Source organism: Parasteatoda tepidariorum, chromosome 4 (assembly GCF_982258835.1).
Source record: "Parasteatoda tepidariorum strain Cologne lab strain chromosome 4, Ptep-v5.0, whole genome shotgun sequence".
NCBI lineage: Eukaryota > Metazoa > Arthropoda > Arachnida > Araneae > Theridiidae > Parasteatoda > Parasteatoda tepidariorum.
The window spans coordinates 104874481-104882343 of NC_141758.1; the positions used below are offsets into that span (position 1 = coordinate 104874481).

General features: G+C 25.0%; 1 long non-coding RNA gene across 1 annotated transcript; it reads right to left on the minus strand.

The window, feature by feature from the left end:
* Window positions 1-4067: 4067 nt before the first annotated feature.
* LOC147812515 (uncharacterized) lies at window positions 4068-7434 on the minus strand. Its single transcript, XR_015433242.1, has 3 exons — window positions 7275-7434; window positions 5805-5920; window positions 4068-5187 (listed from the first exon to the last, which is right to left on the minus strand). It is a non-coding gene; the product is annotated as an uncharacterized LOC147812515 (long non-coding RNA).
* Window positions 7435-7863: the final 429 nt, after the last annotated feature.

A 7863-nucleotide genomic window follows, 5' to 3' on the forward strand; every position in this document is an offset into this window, starting at 1 on the left:
TCATGACTTATGAGTAGGATTGTTGATTTAAAAAATTCTTACGAAAAAAAATCTACCTATTTGATTTATATCATATATTTTTGTTTTGTTTAACTGAGACATTTCTCTTAATATATGCATGGATGGAAAAATATTCAACAATTAAGAACATTTTCTAATTAAGAATTAAATATGTACTTCAATTTATCATTATTATTTATCAGAAATTTAGTTGATGTAAAAAAAGTTTACTTGATGATAAAAGCTACTGAGTTATTTTAATTTTATATATCATTTAGTGTTATTATATTTCATTTTCAATAATTGATTATTTTCATTTAAAATTTTTATTTTGATATCTTGTCTATTACTAATGTGTTCTGATATTAATTATATTAAACTTTTGATTTGGTTATACTTTCTTATCTATTTAATAAATTAAATTCATTTTTTTTAAATATTGTAAAGATGTGTATTAACTTCTTGAAAAAAAGTAAATAAATGAGAGTATCTCGTCAGACCTGGTATATTTTGACTAAGCACTTACTTCAGATGTTTTTAAAGTAACAGTCAATTTTTCAAAAACTCAGAATCTGCTGAAGTATTCGAATCTGCTAAAAATATTTTTATTTCATTTATCGTGGTATGAAAACTTTGTAACTCATTTTACAAAGCTAAATTACAAGTTAACTTGATGGAATTTTCTGTAGCCTTAAAATTTTTTTTTTATTTTCACATGTTGCTGGTTATCTGTGTTCAGTGATGTATTACAGGTAATGAACAGGTTAAAAATTACCTATAATATCACATATAAGTAGGGATAAAATTTTAAATGAAAAATTCTTTACATGTTTCAGCATTGTATGAAAATATGTTCTGTTTATTAATATAAAAATAGTTATTGAATCTGAAAACATTACCAATAATCTAAAATGTTTTCATTATATCTTTAAATCTAAAATAACTATTTTCTGTTAATTTAAATGTAATAATGAAAGTTTAATATATTCTAACAGTTATATGTTTATATAGTTTTAGACATATGTTATAGTTTCTTATATTCCTTTACCAGAATTTTTAAAATTCATGAGATTATTTTTTTCAAATTGTTTTTTTTTTTTTTAGTTTTCACTTATTTAGGAATTGCTAGAAATTAATTCTATCATTTAGTCTGCAATTATAATCTGTTTAAATATTTGATATTTCTTTTTTAAAGAGTTTTTTAATTTTTTCTACTAGGGTTGACATAAATCTATTTTTTTCCTACGTGGTTTTACTGTAATGTGGAAAAAAACCTATAATTCCTGTGCATGTATAATAGTTAATAGTAGTAGTCTCCAAGCATTGAAACTAATGTACTTGCTCCTTTTTTTTTCCTACTTATTTGTAGTGTCATGTGCCACTTTTTTTTAAAAAAAAGTAAAGTGGTCTAAAAAAAATAGTTTGTATCGACTTATGGCAAATACACTGTTCACAAAAATTAAAGGAGCACATGAAATATTAATTTTATATACTTGCTCTCTTAATTCTTTTGAATAGTGTATTTTTAATGTTAGTGGGGAAGCAAATTTCAAACGCAACTAATTTTTTTGATTCTGATTGGCAGATATGCATATTGTATACACTGTTTGCAGAAAACTTGTCACCATCAGACTTCTTTAATATTACTCACTTTTATAAATTTAAGTCTTACAATATGTGTACTGAATTTTAGAGTAGGCTCAAAAATATGAAAATTATATGCATTTTGAGTATTCATTGTATATATATACAATGTATAGTAAAAATTATACAATTTAGATATAAATAAATGGTCAAAATTTTTATATTCTATTCTGCAAAGAATTTTAGAGAAATTGGCCACAATAATGGAAAATTTGGTAGGTCAATAACTAGTTTTATATGTTCCAAAAATAATTAATTTCCTTAAATTTAAAGAAAAAAGTGATGGTATGTATTACAACTAACATTTTTTGTAGAAATTTCGTCAAAATTAAAAAGTGATTAATGGGTTGAAACTAGTTGCAAGCAGTGGCACAGTTTTAAGTCACGGAACACCCTCCAAAATTACACATCACATGATTAACAAACTAATGCATGGTCTGTTAGATGTTGATATAAAAAAGTTTTCATTATTAATTTCAATATAATGGACATTTATATATATCTGTGTGTGTCAAAAGATAGGAAATAACCCCCCTCCTCCCCCCCATAAAAAAAACATTAAAACTACACCACTGGTTGCAAGAGTCAATAAATTGCTTGCCGAAAGCTTTTCATTTCATCTAAATCTGCTGATTGGTACAAATGTTTTTAGGCCCGTCAATCGATGCAATGAGAATTGTGTATTACAGTATACTCTCAATTTGTCGAAAACCTTGTTATGTCAAAAAAATATTTTTCTCCTTGACATTATACATCCACCTAATGCTAATTTGAATTCCTATGTTGAAGTTTCTTCTCAAATCCTCATTATGTCAAATTTTTTTACAAATAAAAAATCTTTCTCATTTAATGCACAATTAGTTTTGTCTAATTATCATTGTTGTGTTTAGACTTATAGGTAACGATCATTCATTACATACATATTTATTAGCAGTTATTATTTTGTTTCATGACTTTTTAGAGTAATATTTTAGAAAATATTTTTCTACTCTTTGGAACTTATTTAGTTATGAGCTTATCTCAAAATTTTTAGTGTCCCTTCAATTTTGAGATATCGGGATTATATTGTGCTAATATTTAAACAAACCTATATGAATAATAGCTAATTTGTCACTTCAACCACACTTTCAAGTATGAATGTGCCCTTATGAAATATTGATGTTAGTTCAGTAGAAGGGAATAAATATATATACTCCGTAATTTTTGATGCACTTTAATTTTCAGAGTAAATAAAAGAGCATTAAACATCTAACAAAATAATTTATGATTTTCTAGTGTTTTTAAAATATTTACTGCTAAGAAAAACATAAAGCTGAAGATTAAAAAAATAATTTGTTAAAAATGGTTTAGAATTACTAATTCCCTCATGTAAACATGAATAAATATTTCAGTTCTTTAAATTCCTTATTCAAAACCATTTTCCAACAAAGTTTGTCTTCTAAAGATAGGAAAGAAATCACTAATAGTAGTAATTAACTACAAAAATGTAGTTTTTTGGCCCATTGTATATGCATATAGAATTTATAATTGGACTAATTTAATCTGCTGTTTTGTGATTTCAATTTAAAATCTATTTTGATCAAACAGGTTATTTTGTATACACATTTAAATACTTGAAGACGAAAAACGCTTAGTAAATAAATGTAACAAAATGTATATTTTTGCATCGCTGTCTGGTTTCTTGCCAAGATATCACTTTTGAAATGGCAATTAATGTGCATAAAAAAATAAGGGAGTGTGGTTATGAATAGGCCACTAAAAATATATGAAAAAGTATTTACATAAAATTAATTTAAATGCTACCAATAAATGAAGTTAGTGTCAAACACATCAAATGTGAAAAATTTATGAGTGATTTTTTTCTGCAAAATAAATACTACCTAAAAAGGTTATTTAATGACAATTATAGAACCTTTTGTAGACTAACTTTAAATACATGTCAGTGTTTGAATTTAAATGATCTTCAGAATTATGAATACACCACCTTTGCCCTGATTATGAAGATTATTTTTCCAATTTAGAATCTCTTTCTCTTTTTTTTTCCTTTGATGTATAAAATTTTTATATGGCTGTTAAAGATTTTAGATTAAATGGTAGTTCAAAAGGCATAGTTTATAATCATTTCTAAAGAAAAAACTTGCCATATGATGTATTCAAAATATTAGTTTTTTAGAAATTAATTACAATTTGATTATGTGAACACACAAACAAAATTAGACAGCAAAATTGATGACACAATTTTAAGAAAATAAAGAACAAATAGTGTTTTTCTAAGCATTTATTTCATGAAAGATAAGAGATATATTAGGTAACATACTAAATAAGCTGAATAAAATAAACAAATCACAAATTTTCTGCTCATTTTTAAATGAGAAAATAAATCTTGCTACACATATTTAAGCAGAATTATTTCAATACTTAGACAAGACTAATTCACGACAGACAAGGTTGTCTCAGCAAGCTCCGCCAATAATCTCTATTAGACCTTGTGGTCTATCAGTCATTGTCCCTAAATATTTCTTATGGTCTACCTTTACACAAACCATCCATCTTGAGTAAGGAATTCCTATTTTATGAACACCCTATACACTTGTAAAGAACCTTTTTTTTTTATTTAAAAAAAAAAAACAAGATTATCACATTTAAAAGCAGTCCAAACAATCTGATATGGCACTTATTTCATTACAGGGTAGCTTAATTATTAAAAAAAAAAAAAAGGAAAATCTGAACTTACTTTATAACAACTTTTTTAAGACCGTGTTAAGATTATTTCTTTTTAATATTGCAATTTATAAGTTGAAAATATATTTCCTAAATCAAAATTTAATGTGATTTTGGAAATGGTGCTTTAAAACTGGGAGTAAAACATGAAATTAAAGTAAATTAGTTTTTTATCTTAAATTGAGCTATCAATGCTTCCAAGAATAAATTTTCTGGTGAAAAGGCTAATCCCAACGCAAGTGAACAAAGGAAATTTAATGATAAGCAACATCATGAAATGATATTGCAGAATTACAAATTTTGAAAGTTGGTTCGAGTGAATATTTTAAGTAGCTTACATTCGTCAATAAAAATATAATACAGGGTTAAAGAAAACATAGAATCACTCAAAGAAAATAGGACAAAGTATGCAAAATTTCTTATTAATTAATTTCATTTCGGAAAAAATATGGTGACTGAAGGTAAGAAATGCTAAAATTAAAATGGGGGACTTAGGAGGCATTTATAGGCTACAAAGAATACAAATTTAAAATAAAATACATAAAACTTAATTTATGATCTTAGAAAATAAATATTTTATTGCAAGCTATAAGTAGGCTTGTAAAATAAAAGCATTATTTACAAAAAAGAAGTAATTCACATTCTTTGACATAAAATTGAATTCATTTTCTTACGAAAAATCAAACTAGAATAAACTTATTTGTAAAAGATTAGCCAAGGGTCTCAATTCTTGTTTCCGAAACGCGTGGCAATAACTTTCCGTGGGGAAATGTATGGAATTAAGTTGCTGGACGTCTTTTTCTGTGTTCCATATACTTCTCTCTAAAAATAAATTAAGCCTTGTTATATAAACAAAAATATTTTATCGTAAAAATGAATGAAACTACTCAATTAAAAGAAAAATATAGAATTTAAATATTCACTCTATTAAAAGGAAGCATTAAATCGAACAAATATTAAAATATACGAGAGCTTGTTTACTTATAGAATTAAAATTTTTTAAGAAAATAACTAAGTAACAAAAAAATTATGAAAAAAGTACACTTTAATAAAATAAATAATAGGCTAATTTTTTAAAATTTCTCAATATAAAAATCATTATAAATTCTTAAGTAATAGAATGATATTTTAAAAAACTTTTTTTTAAGAAAAGAAATTTAAGTATCTCCAATTCAGATTTTTTTAAAATAATAAGTATGCTTTATCAAAAATAAATGAATAAAAAGGATCATCATTACGAAAAAAACTTTTCTTTAAAAAGTAAAAATTGAAAGTCTTAAACATAGGACAAGATAAAAAATAATGTGCTTAAATCATTTGCTTATACCTTGCTTGCCTATGTAACAAATAGAATACTTCAGTTATTTCTGAGTATGCCATGAAAAAAATACATAATTGAAAAAAATTATATGTTTAATTCTGTGTAAAATAATAATAACCTAGTTAAGTTCTAATTCTGTTGTTGTTTTCGTGTCCATGGATCTTCAGATAACATCAAAGGTCTGGACTATTGTGGCCGCTAGCTTTGGCGCCTCTTGACAAGTTCTAGTTCTTCCTAGTTTATTAAAAATGAAATGTAATAGAGATTGAAGTTCGAATAAAACATTTCATAGAGATATTAAAAATTATGTATAGTAGTATGTGACAGGGAAAAAAATGCTATTGAAATAAAATAATCAAAAAATAATGCAACCAAACAAAAAAGTTAAATGTAATTTTTTATAGTATTATTTAATAGCAAAATTTAAATACCTTCTGATACCTCATAAATTTATTATTGCAGTGCCTTTTACTGCAAGTTATTTTTACAATGTGTAAAGTAAAAGAATCCTACATGAAAACTTGAGGTTGTCAAAAATTTCAATATTCTTTAATGTTACTAAATACATACTTCATCTTTTTTATTAAAACAAGAAGACTTTAAAAAATTTTTTTTATAGAAACTAGTATCTGCAGCAAATAGCTGATCTGATAAACTAAAAATTTTAAAATCTAAAAAATATAATTGCAACAATAAAGTCAGAAGATCCATCAAAAGTTAAGACCCCATAATGTTAGTTCTTGAAAATTTTGTTTACATATATCATGAAAAATGATTATACGAATTGAAAAATTATAGTACATTATAAAATCCATAAAATCCTTATTTATCCAAAAATGTTATGATGGCTAGATACAAAATATAATTTTTCATTATTTAATCTACTAATGATTAATAAAATTGCGAATTAGATTACTAAAAAATGTTAGTATGCCTAAAAGTGAACAATATTGAATCACTAAATAAAAATAATAAACAATACAGATTTAAATTTTATGGAGAATTAAAAAAACACATTTTCTCAAGCAAAATATAACACGTTTTTTTTTCTTTCAATAACTCAAAAACAAAAAACATAACTTAACATTTTTTGATAGTTACTAAATTGAATAAATTGGGATAACTGTGTGTAAAATAAGATGTCCCTAGGATTGGGCACTGAACTTAGGAGCTTTTACTGCCCATAAATTCTTATTATTTCTTCGATTTCTTTTTTAAAAAACCTCACTTTTAAATAAATTTCCAGTTTCCTGTAAGAACATAAAAATCTGCTAAAATAAGAGGAGCACCAATTTATAACGTCTAATTATACGGCCAATTTTTTATGTTCTTATGAAAAATAGGAGAAATGGTTATTCTACATTCTATAAATCTTCAAGCAAGTTATTTTTTAATAACTGTTACATTTTGAATAATATAATTATTAATTGAGCATGAATAACTTAGCTGACAATGATTTTTTTTTAACATATTACAGTCAAATCATTAAATTTACAGTAGTATTCAAAATGATTCGATGATTCACTATGATAAAAATACATATATATATATATATATGATATATATTGAAGCAAAGCATGCAATTTACCACTAAAATGTTTGAAGTGAACTTCATTACATCACACCTTTGGAAAGTGAAATTGTTGCGAGCGTCACACTGGAAATTATATTCTAAAAGAAATATAAGTGTCCATCTTAGATTTAAAAATTAGCTTTATAGTTTGAAGAAAAATTTCATACTTATAATATAGAACACCAAACTTTTTCAACTGATAAGTTTCATCAATATATTAAAATCAAGCGACTTTCCAAACTATTCAAAAACAAAATCGGTTTAAATTTTTTAGTGAGTATAGTGGACTCTCTTTTCTCTGAAGCACCCAAATTTGCTTTGATTCCAAAACAACTGAACCGATTAAACTTTTTGTGACATTACGAACTATGAATTCGGCAACGGATTTAAACTCAAAATTGAGGCCCTCAAGATCTCAGGAACACAAACACGTCTTATGTATTGAAAAGTGTGACTAATTGAGCCACAACAACTCAACGCAATTCTGATGAAATCCAAATTCGTTATAATGGTTTTGAATCACAAAAAATCGTTTAGTAAAAAATAGTCTTATTTTTTACTGGTATCAAAATGAAGTGGTAAAGTGCAAACAAAAAAAAAATAA